This window comes from Prionailurus viverrinus, chromosome B2, assembly GCF_022837055.1.
Source record: "Prionailurus viverrinus isolate Anna chromosome B2, UM_Priviv_1.0, whole genome shotgun sequence".
NCBI lineage: Eukaryota > Metazoa > Chordata > Mammalia > Carnivora > Felidae > Prionailurus > Prionailurus viverrinus.
The window spans coordinates 76,877,033-76,889,637 of NC_062565.1; the positions used below are offsets into that span (position 1 = coordinate 76,877,033).

At 40.4% G+C, this 12,605-nt stretch overlaps 1 long non-coding RNA gene across 2 annotated transcripts in view; it reads right to left on the minus strand.

The window, feature by feature from the left end:
* Positions 1-12,605, minus strand: part of LOC125166228 (uncharacterized) — a 406,738-nt gene that overhangs the window by 294,914 nt on the left and 99,219 nt on the right. The window lies entirely within an intron of this gene.

Here is a 12,605-nt window from a genome sequence, read left to right on the forward strand (position 1 = left end):
CAAGGGCAAAAGAAGTCAGAGTCAGTCTCCCTTAACTTTGTGTGAGCCTGACGGTTGATTTGTTCATACTCTTCAATATCATTGTATTCATATACAGTATTCACCCAGTAGTTTTCAAATTCTGATTCCCATAGCTGAGTTAACTATGCTTCCTTAAAGTTGCCAGGAGGATGATTGTATGAGGTCAATTCCCTGTTCATCCCTATAAGCTGACAGTTCTGAACAGGCCATTGTGCACCAAACGATGGCTCCCAAATGGATATCATGAAATTCATCTTTTTACCACTCTAATCATTTGGAAAAGAGTGTATGTTTGTAGGAATGTCAGAGAAGAATTTGAGATTTATGAAATTTGGCATGTTATTTCAAACATTTATGTTCATTATGTATATGGACCCAAGAGGAACAAAGGCAATGTTAGCTACTTCATCCTGTCTTTATACAAATTATTTCAAATTTCAAGACAGCAACCTGTCTTGTTATACAAAAGGCAATGTTAGCTGCTCCATCCTGTCTTTCTAGCTGAGAAGTTATGGGGCTCATAGAATGTTCAGTGAGGTGGCACAAAAACAGACACATAGACCAATGGAATAGAATAGAAACCCCAGAACTAGACCCACAAATGTATGGCCAACTCATCTTTGACAAAGCAGGAAAGAACATCCAATGGAAAAAAGACAGCCTCTTTAACAAATGGTGCTGGGAGAACTGGACAGCAACATGCAGAAGGTTGAAACTAGACCACTTTCTCACACCATTCACAAAAATAAACTCAAAATGGATAAAGGACCTGAATGTGAGACAGGAAACCATCAAAACCTTAGAGGAGAAAGCAGGAAAAGACCTCTCTGACCTCAGCCGTAGCAATCTCTTACTCGACACATCCCCAAAGGCAAGGGAATTAAAAGCAAAAGTGAATTACTGGGACCTTATGAAGATTAAAAAGCTTCTGCACAGCAAAGGAAACAACCAACAAAACTAAAAGGCAACCAACGGAATGGGAAAAGATATTCGCAAATGACATATCGGACAAAGGGCTAGTATCCAAAATCTATAAAGAGCTCACCAAACTCCACACTCGAAAAACAAATAACCCAGTGAAGAAATGGGCAGAAAACATGAATAGACACTTCTCTAAAGAAGATATCCAGATGGCCAACAGGCACATGAAAAGATGCTCAACGTCGCTCCTCATCAGGGAAATACAAATCAAAACCACACTCAGATATCACCTCACGCCAGTCAGAGTGGCCAAAATGAACAAATCAGGAGACTATAGATGCTGGAGAGGATGTGGAGAAACGGGAACCCTCTTGCACTGTTGGTGGGAATGCAAATTGGTGCAGCCGCTCTGGAAAGCAGTGTGGAGGTTCCTCAGAAAATTAAAAATAGACCTACCCTATGACCCAGCAATAGCACTGCTAGGAATTTACCCAAGGGATACAGGAGTAGTGATGCATAGGGCCACTTGTACCCCAATGTTCATAGCAGCACTCTCAACAATAGCCAAATTATGGAAAGAGCCTAAATGTCCATCAACTGATGAATGGATAAAGAAATTGTGGTTTATATACACAATGGAGTACTACGTGGCAATGAGAAAAAATGAAATATGGCCTTTTGTAGCAACGTGGATGGAACTGGAGAGTGTGATGCTAAGTGAAATAAGCCATACAGAGAAAGACAGATACCATATGGTTTCACTCTTATGTGGATCCTGAGAAACTCAACAGAAACCCATGGAGGAGGGGAAGGAAAAAAAAAAAAGAGGTTAGAGTGGAGACAGCCAAAGCATAAGAGACTGTTAAAAACTGAGAACTGAGGGTTGATGGGGGGTGGGAGGGAGGGGAGGGTGGGTGATGGGTATTGAGGAGGGCACCTTTTGGGATGAGCACTGGGTGTTGTATGGAAACCAATTTGTCAATAAATTTCATAAAAAAAAAAAAGAATGCTCAGTGAGGGACACAAAGGAATGAGAGGCTTCTACTGAAGCTTCAAGAACTATTCTCCAAAAGCAATAACAGAGGTAAGAAGAAATGTGAGACATCGATGGATGAATGGATAAAGAAGATGTGGTCTGGATGGATGGATGGATAGATAGATAGATAGATAGATAGATAGATAGACAGACTATAGAGTATTAGTCGGCAATCAAAAAGAATGAAATCTTGCCATTTGCAACTATGTGGATGGAACTAAAGGGTATTATGCTAAGTGAAATTAGTCAGAAAAAGACAAATATCATATGATTCACCCATATGAGGACTTTAAGATACAAAACAGATGAACATAAGGGAAGGGAAACAAAAATAACAGAAAAACAGGGAGGGGGACAAAACATAAGAGACTCTTCAATCTGGAGAACAAACAGAGGGTTGCTGGAAGGGTTGTGGGAGGAGGGATGGGCTAAATGGGTAAGGGCCATTAAGAAATCTACTCCTGAAATCACTGTTGCACTAAATGCTAACTAACTTGGATGTAAATTAAAGAATAAATACATTTAAAAAAAAAAAAAGAAGAAATGTGAGACATGCTGGGACAGCTAAGGTTGGAAAAGGCATCCCAGGCAGACCAGCCTCATAAGCAAAGGCCCAGATGGATAAAATAGCAGGGAAATTTCCAGAATGACAAATGTTTCAGGTTGGTCAAAGGAGAGGAGGCTAGAGAAGTAAGCAAGGGCCATATCCTCAGGCACTTCGTAATCCTGTTGAGGTGTGAGTCATTCCTCTTAAAGGCAAAGGTAGGGCCATGAAAAGTTATTAAAAATGGAAATGCTATAATTGTGTTTTAAAAAGAAGATCCTGTCTCTTACACATTATGGGTAGAATTTATAAGCTGATCAAATGTTTATGAAGGAGCAATTGGCAAAACTATGAAAGAATTGTGAAGGGATAAGAGAAAGATCATATGGTGTTCAGTCTAAGATTCCTTCTGAGTTACTTCACAATCTTCACTGTTTAAACTATTTTACAATTCTGTAAGTTGTAGAAAATTGACAGTAAGGCAAATTATATTTATATATTGAAATATATATTTCAAATATATATTGAAATATATTGTGTACAGGGGAATATAATTGACTATTGACCTAGTTTGCCTCTATTTGTAAATTCAGTTCAGTATTCATCATTTGCCTATGTATGTATGGTACTTTGAATTGTCCTTTGAACTGATTGTGACATCTTACTCGTTCTTCATTAATTAAAGAATTAAATAAAATTTCTGTACACGTTCATTTTATATCTATATGAGTGTCATTATTATACTTTCTTTTAAAAAAAGTACAAATATAACAATAAATTAGAAATATCTATCAAAATTTCAAAAGTTACATTTCCTTTGAGCAGGAATTTACCCCATAGATATATTTTAAATCCCAGGAATTTATCCTATAGATATATTTTTAAATGTTGAAAATGCCATATTAGCAATAGTCTTTGCAACAGTACTGTAAACAGCCTAAATGTCCATGAGTGGATTCTTACTGTAGCCTTACAATGAAACATTTAGGAACTTACAAAAAAGAATAAGGAAGTTCCTTTGTCTTTTTCAAGACAAACGCAGTGAAAGGAGCAAAAGTTGTCCATAATATGCTACAGTCACATACGGGAGAAATGTATATGTTTTCGCTTGTGTATGCCACTATATCATGGTATAATACACAAGAAACTGGTAGCTCTAATAGCCTCTAGGGGACAGAGGTGGGAGGGAGCCTTTTCACTACAGAAAGTCTCTTTGCAGCTTGGCCACTCATCAGATAGCGGAGGTGTGAGTGAGAAAAGGGAAGATCACAAGATTACTTCCTGATTGCTGTCCTGGAGGAGTGCAAGACAGACAATAAAAGGAGAGAGACTGAGATGGTCTATCCAGGTGGAGATTTCTATGGTTAGTTGGATATATGGACCCATAACTCAGGAGAGAAATCTTGTTCTGAACCTAATGAAATAAATAATGCTGGGGAAAAGAAGCTGAGCTGAAATGGAAGGACTGGACTCTCCCAGAGTTCTGCATTTCCCCTTCACCCTCTTTATCCCTTGTTGGGCTCCCTGACTTCTGGTGTAGGAGGCCAATTGCAGCACAACCCCACTAGAATAACCTGCTTTCTTAAGTGTCCTTTATTATGGTAAATTCTGAAATATTTACATATGAGATGATATAATATTAGAGATTTCATTCAAAATAATTCAGTAAAGTGAAGGGAAGTAGGTGCGGGTTTGGAAAACAGCTTGATTTAATAACAAAAACCTGAGTGGTGGGTGCCCATGGGTTTATTATAACATTCTGTCTACTTTTATATATATGAGGAAATTTCCTTACTATAAAGTTTTTTTTTCAAATATCAATGCCCAGGCCTCACCCCCAAGGAATTAAATAAACCAAAATTTCTGGGGGTGGGGCTTAGGTAACAGTATTGTTTAAAACCTCAGCAGGTAGTGCTCCTTTCAGCAGCACATATACTAAAGCATCACCATGTAATGCTCCAGGATTGAGAACCGTTCTATTAGTCAAGCTTTAGTTGTCATTAAACTACCTACCATTGTACCATGGCCCCACACTGTCCCTACATCCAGTTTCAATCCCTGCTTTTGTCCCAGTCCAAAAGGATGCTGTCTTTGAATCTAGCCTCCTTTCATGGCTCATTCTGGGTCCTAGCAAGAAAAGGGCAAACAGAAATAGAGAGGAACAGATACAAAGATATCCTGAATCTCCAAGTGATTATTCATTTGAATGACATGCTGTATGTAAACAGAGCTCAATGACAAGGAGAAAGAAGACCCTCTGTACCACCTGTCCCCTGAAAGCCCATGACTGGTCTTGCTCCAACCAGCTCAATCTCAACCACAGGATTGGAACATGTATGCCTGGGGAGTGCAGGCCCAGTTTATCCCCATAAAGAAGGCAGCCATGTGTTTCCCAGAAGGAAGCCAAGCTTTGAGTCTACAATCCAGTTCTACCCCTATGAGCTGTGTGACTCAGGAAAGTCATCTTGCTGGTCTGAGTCTAGTCTCTTCATCAATAAAGAGGGAGAATACACACTGGATTGGGTTGTAGAAGAACTGAAGAGGAAATACTACTTAAAGTACCTGAGAATACAAGGTACTTGCAGGATCTCAAGACTCATTAGTTCCTTTCCTTTCTTTTTCCTCTGTGTTCCACCATGAGTTAGTTTTAGTTATGAGGACTTTCTAGCAAGGGAGGGACAGAAAAGGTCTTATCAGACCCAAGGCCAAATCCAATCATTAGACCAGCCTCTGAGCAGTCCATGACCCCTGGGTGATGCTTATATGACCTCTCCACAGTGATACCTGGCTACTGAACACTAACTCTTCCCTTCTCCAAGGTTGATGTTCTCCTAAATCTGCAACTCTGGATAACACCCATCTCTGGAGGCAAGATAACACGGTGGATATTCTGTCCAATGTCTTAGCAACTTGTTTCCAGTCAATCAATTTCATTTGAGAAAAGAAAGAATTCATTAAAAGATGTGGTCAGAGAACACACTAAGTCACACGTTCCCCCAGAGCAAATACCCCTAGCCCTGGAAACATTCTCCCTACATCCCCAGCCCTAGATGCACAGCCAAGCTCACAGGGCCCTCATCAAGAATCCAAAATCACACACCATACTACACATGGTTTTATAGATTTACCCTTGAGTTCCCAGATTAATAATGAGATTATTACTGCATCTGCTCCCTGGCATCCACTCTTCTTACTCATATATCTGGTTCCCTAACTTCCTTTGGAACAGAAAGCCAGGAAGAAGGCAGAGGGATAGTCTCAGAAGAGCCTCTTAGGTAACTATACACATCTTCCCAGATGCTGTCCCACAGTTGCCTGGCTCCCTGTACTTCTGAGGCAGGAGACTTGAGTGGAGTCTTCCCCTTTCTATACAATACATTGCTTTCTCTCCTTCTCACCCACAAATCATGCCTGGCAGCTCTGGTGAGCAATGGGCACATTGTAAAGAGGGAAGCAAGGTTACCTCCTTCCCCCTAATTCAACAGCCCATAGACCCTGAGACCCACATCAACACATGGCTGTGTTTTCCCTGTTGACATCACAGTAGGGCCTCCATGTACAGCTATGCAGATTGTATCTTGCCCAACAAAGGGATGTGGAGGGGAGAACAGGTGCTCGCTAAGTCATAAGCCTTAGTATGAAGCTATATCTGCCAAGAGGATATTGAACTTTGCCTATTTTGCATAAAGACAAAATATATGAAATATTATAGCTCTGAATGTCAAGTATATGAATTCTAAACTCTCAAGTAATACATCCAAACACATCCTATTTTGAAGGAGTTCCATGATGACAAGCTCCTACCTCCACCAGTAATGTCAACTTATTTCTGCATCAATCTGAACACCAATTCAGAATCCAGTGGCCTTGCCTTGTGTAATGTACACTGAAGAAAAAACTTGAAGTCAGCTGGACTGGGTTTGGCCTTTAGATCATTACCCTCATTCATTCGTTCAACAACTATTTATTGAGGATCTCCTCCATTCCAGGAACAGGTGTAGCACTGTAGGGATACAATAGTGAATCAAATAGACAAAACTCCTAGCCTTCATGGCACTTACATTCTAATGGAGGGAAACAGACAGTAAATAAACAAAATTAATAAGTGAAATACATGGTGTGCTAGATAGTAAAAAGTGTTGTGGAAAAAGTAAAGCTGGGAAAGGGGATAGAGCTATCTGGGGGAAATGACAATTATAAGCAGGTGGTCAGGCAGTAAGGGAGCAGGCCAAGTAGCTAAATGGGGGGAAAGAATTCCTGGAAGAAGGAATAGCAAGGACAAAGGCACTAAGGCAGGAGCATACAAGGCTTGTTTGGGATAGCCAGGAGGCCAATGTGGCTGGAGCACAGTGAGTAAGGGTCAAGAAAAGTAGAAGATTCAGTCTAATTAAAAGACCTGTACAGCCACTTAGCCCTTTAAAAGTCTTAGTTTCCTCTTCTGTAAAAAGGGACCAGTAATACCATTTCATGGGGAGGTGATAAAGTGCCAGAATATACTTAGGAGAACTTCATAAGCAGTCAACATAGTAAGGTATTGTGTAACTGAGACATCTATCCTTTTCCCCTCCCTTCCTACTGCCATCTTCATTCTTCTTTCTCTGTGTCCCTGCCCAGCCATGGGTGCCACACAAAATGGCAATGTACCCTCCCAAATTCTCCCAAAATGAGGTCTGGACATTACCACCACCAACCCCTGCCCCCATCATATGCTGACTCAGCTGTATGTAGAGGTCTTTCACACCCAATGGCTGACCAATTTTAGAGAAGGAAGGAAGGAAATGCCCACCAGTTACACTTAACCACCCATCAGCTACTACAAGGAGTCACCTATCTCTGTGCAGTGTTTAGCAGAGAGGACATGCTCAATAAATGCCAGGTGAATCTGAATGAAATTGAAAAGGAATTTAATGCAGAGGCAAGAAAAAAGAATAACAATGCAAGTGACCACAAAACAAAAGCCAAGAATTAGGGAAGATCTTTATAGACACTAATATTTAAGGTGAAATTTGCAGAAAAAGTATAAAATGTTGCTCTCTAAGGTACAATCTACTTGTCCTTATCTAGCATTTCAAGCCATGCCTTCAGGCCAAATGGCTGTCATGGGCATCCTGCTGATAAGGACATAGCTGCTGAGGTTGAATAGATTCACAATGCAATTGGAAATAGGTGCACTGGAGAACTTCCAAGAAAAATCAAGCCTTACAGTCATATTGATCTATGGGACCAACTCATGTTTATTGGCTTATCCCAGAATAAGGCTGAACTTCCAGCATCTGGGCTCAAATTGTCCAGTTCCTACTAATGGTGAGGCAATGGCTGGACCAGATCAGTTGTCAGCCAAGAGGGCTGTGGCAATGTCCAGGGGTAATCCAGGTTAAATTCAACTAGAGAGAGTGAAGAGTCAAACCTCAGGACAACCAAATGCAAACACCAAGTTTGGAGGCAGAATCAGAGCAGGAGTCCGGAGCCAGGAGCTCAAATTTGGCAGAGACAAGACCAAAGAAATAGAAGCTGACTCCAAGCTAAGAAAGGTCTAAAGCAGTCACCTCAAAGAGTGGGGGCATGCTTGTAGTGAGGTTACCCTGGATTAAAGGGCAAAAGGGAGGTTTCACAGCAATTTAGGAAACATTCTGCAAGCCTTCCTCACTGCTTGTGTGATACTGAGTTTGTCTGAGCTCTCTCCCTTCCCTCCACCCACATTTCCCCCAAGCCCACCCTGTCACTTTTGACAAGATAACAATAACAATGTTATTAATCCCATAATAAATCCCTTACATTCCCATGGGACTTCATATTTCACACCTATTTGACCTGCACAACCTATATGTTGTGAGGATTTCCCAGCAGGCATCAGTGTTCCTATTATACAGATGTGAAAAGAGATCCCTGCCAGACAAGTCAGCAGTGGAATAATGACAGGAGTCAGGACCTCCCAAGCCACATCTAATTTAATGCAGGACTGGGGCTTAGAAATCCTGGACAACTTCATGCTTAACTTATTAACAGCAAACAACTGAAAGCAAAGCAATGATTTCATTTCTCATGTGTCAGCATTCTGTCCGTGCTTAGGTAGATGCTGGGTTAGGATAACACAAGACTGACTTCTGATCAGCATCTGAAGTGCCAATATATCTATACTTACTGGCAAGAGTCATATATCCCCCCTTATTCTATGTGCTCCCATCCTTATCAAATAGACAAGGATGGTATTGTTTAAAGGATCCTAATCTTTGTAGTAAGGCCAAATCAAGCTTTTCTGACCTGTTATGAAGGTAGGCTACAAGTATTCCAATCAAAGGACCAAAATTTTCTCCCCAGTGTCACATTAGCTTAGAAAGAACATTGTTCTTCTTCTCAGTGAAGAGAAATACATACAAAAACAAAAACATAAGCAGAAATGCATGCTCCATAAAGTCCAGGCACCACCAACAAAACATACATACTAATTCAAGTCATGCTTTTGGTACTTTCTCTCCATCAGGACCATTTCATTGCTCATTAGATTTCATTTGACCACCACAAGGTTCTGGGAATTTGCAAAAGAAGTAGTATGATTTTCCCCAAGGTCCCGCCCCCCTCAGAAATGATTCTGGCCTATTCATCTGGCTCAAGAATTTGGGGTAGAATCACTTAAACATATCTCTGTGGTTTCATCTGAAACACAGGTTCTTCCACTTGCCTTTTTCCCAAGTCCATTTTAAACAAAATCTAAACATTGTCCTTAAACACTGCAAGGCCCTGAAAAGGACACCTTTGGTAGATCCAACAAATTATTAACCTGAAGAAGGCCAATGGAGAATGCTGTGCTATTTCAAAGAACACAGTTTCTGGACTACTACCAGATCTCTCTCTCTCCAGCAAGTGGTTTTTACAAGCACTTTGAATGTGTACGTTTAACACAGATTATTTGGTTCTTAATAAAGTACTGGCACATTTAGATTTCTATGGCACATTTTTGCCTTTATAAGGATTTTAATAACTTTTTCTCTGATACGAGTCCCAAAAACCTCTGGGTGAGCAGAACTGGCATGGGACTGTTACATGCTACATGTCCAAAGTTAACAGCTATTGGAAATTTTTATTTACTTTCTTCTTCTGTTTGAGTGTACTTAATGCTATTAAAGTTCTGTCTGGCAGCAGAAAAGGGTATAAAAGTGGCCACTTAAGAAAAGCAATTTGGCCATTTGTGACAACAGCTGCCTGATATTGCATTTTATTTAATTGGAAAAGGATGCAGGAAGTCTGTGGCGCATTAAAGAAACTCAGAGTTTGGAGATCATAGGAATTTTCTCCTCTATTTTCTTCTAATAAAATTACCATTATTAAGTAATTTATTGAGTGTCAACAACATACTAGACACTTTTTAAATTATTTGAAATGGACTGATTAAGGGAAAATCATTTAAACTCTTTTGGAAGGGCTCTCTGTGGACCTTCCAGAGCATATGTTCAACTGACAGAGTGACACTGTCATTAAGACCATCCTCTAATAGCTATGGAGTCAAAGCCAAGACCCTGAGCAGGCATGTAGGGCCCTGCCTCCACCCTCTGGCCCCAGCTGTCTTCAAACCCCCTTCCCCCATTTAGTCTTTCAGCCACAGCAAGCCATCTGCTGCTTCCCAAGCTCGGTACCCTCTTCTGGTACCACTCTTCTCTTGCATGGCACACCCTTCCTGACTGGTCTGCTTAATTAACTTCTTATTCCTTAAAACACAAGCACAGATCTAGCAATTCTACTTCTAGGTATATACATATAAATGAAAGGAGAGACTGAAAAAGATATATGTACACCCACATCCACTGCAGTTATCATTCACAACAAACAAAAGGTAGAAGCAGCCTAAGGGTCCGTCAACAAATGAATACATACAGAAAGTGTGGTATGTGTATGCAATGGAATATTATTCAGTTTTAAAAAGGAAAGAAATTCTGACACATGCTACAACATGGATAAGTCTTGAAGATGTTATGCTAAGTGAAATAAGTCAGTCACACGAAAGCAAATACTAATTAATTCCAATTACATGAGGTACCCAGAGTCATCAATATCACAGAGACAGAAAATATAGTGGCAGTTGCCAGGAGTTTGGGGAAAGAGAGAATGGGAAGTTATTGTTTAATGGTAGAGAGTTTCAGTTTTGCAAGATGAAAAGAGCTCTGTGGATGGATGGTAGTGATGGTAGAAGAATGTGTATGTATCTAGTGCCATTTAAAAATGATTAAGCCAGGGCACCTGAGGGGCTCAGTGGGTTAAGCATCCGACTTTGGCTCAGGTCACGATCTCACAGTTTATGAGTTCAAGCCTCACATTGGGCACTCTCCTGTCAGCACAGAGCCAGGTTTGGATCCTCTGTCCTCCTCTCTCTCTGCCCCTCCCCTGCTGGTTCTCTCTCTCTCTCTCTCTCTCTCTCTCTCTCTCTCTCTCTCTCTCAAAATAAATAAACTCTAAAAAATAAATAAAAATTTTAAAATAAAATAAAAATGATCAAGGTGGGGGTTGCCTGGGTAGCTTGAGAGGTTGAACATCTGACTCTTGATTTCAATTTGGATCATGGTCCTGGGTTCTGGGATCGAGCCCTGCATCAGCCGCCACACCAAGCATGGAGCCTGCTTGGAATTCTCTCTCTCTCTCTCTCTCTCTCTCTCTTCCTCTGCCTTTGTCCCTGACTTGTGTGCTCTCTCTCTCTCTAAAAAAAACAATAAAAACATAAATATAAAAACAGTTAAAGTGGTAAATTTTTACATAATGTGTATTACCACAATCTTTTGAATTTGAATACTGGAGAATTAAAAACAAAATTTTTTAAATCTCATCTCTATGAAAACTTTCTCCACTTCTCAGAACCAACAGAATTAGTCTTTTCTTCCTCTGAGCTCCTACTCTGAAATTAATTCCAAATTAATCTAGTCTTTAAAAAAATAGATATAGATGGCATTAATTTTTGAGATCTCAAAAACAAGTAAAACACTGTAAGTCTGCACTTATTTCTTTTTAATTTACTTCTTTATTTTGGGAGAGAGAGAGAGAAAGACAGCTCACCACCAAGGCACCCGTCTAAGTCTGCTTTTAAAAAGGTGAAAAATACATTAGGTCATTCTTTTCTATTCCTCTCCTCATACAACTGACATTGAGTGACTGGCTCAACTTCTCTCTCATCACCTTCATGCTGAGTTCCCAGTATCAAATCAACTCTCTGACCCCGAGATGTACCTCCCAGTCAGTACAGTTAGACCCAGTACCCACTCTCTTCCACTTGCCTCAACCCCTTAAACTAGACCCTACTCCCCTTTACTTTGGGTCACCCAGATGAGGTCCTCAGACCATTGACTGACACCCCCCTCCTCCAGTCCCATGATATTGCAACTCTGGCTCCCCAATAGACTCACCCACACACATTAAACATAGTGATGAAACTATTTTGTTTTTATTTTTTTTATTTTTTATTTTTCAATACATGAAGTTTATTGTCAAATTGGTTTCCATACAACACCCAGTGCTCTCCTCAATACCCATCACCCACCCTCCTCTCCCTCCCACCCTTCATCAACCCTCAGTTTGTTCTCAGTTTTTAAGAGTATCTTATGCTTTGGGTCTCTTCCACTCTAACCTATTGTTTTTTTTCCTTCCCCTCCCCCATGGGTTTCTGTTAAGTTTCTCAGGATCCACATAAGAGTGAAACCATATGGTATCTGTCTTTCTCTGTATGGCTTATTTCACTTAGCATAACACTCTCCAGGTCCATCCATGTTGCTACAAAGGGCCATATTTCATTCTTTCTCATTGCCACGTAGTACTCCATTGTGTATATAAACCACAATTTCTTTATCCATTCATCAGTTGATGGACATTTAGGCTCTTTCCATAATTTGGCTATTGTTGAGAGTGCTCCTATAAACATTGGGGTACAAGTGCCCCTATGCATCAGTACTCCTGTATCCCTTGGGTAAATTCCTAGCAGTGCTATTGCTATGTCATAGGGTAGGTCTATTTTTAATTTTTTGAGGAACCTCCACACTGTTTTCCAGAGCAGCTGCACCAATTTGCATTCCCACCAACAGTGCAAGAGGGTTCCCGTTTCTCCAC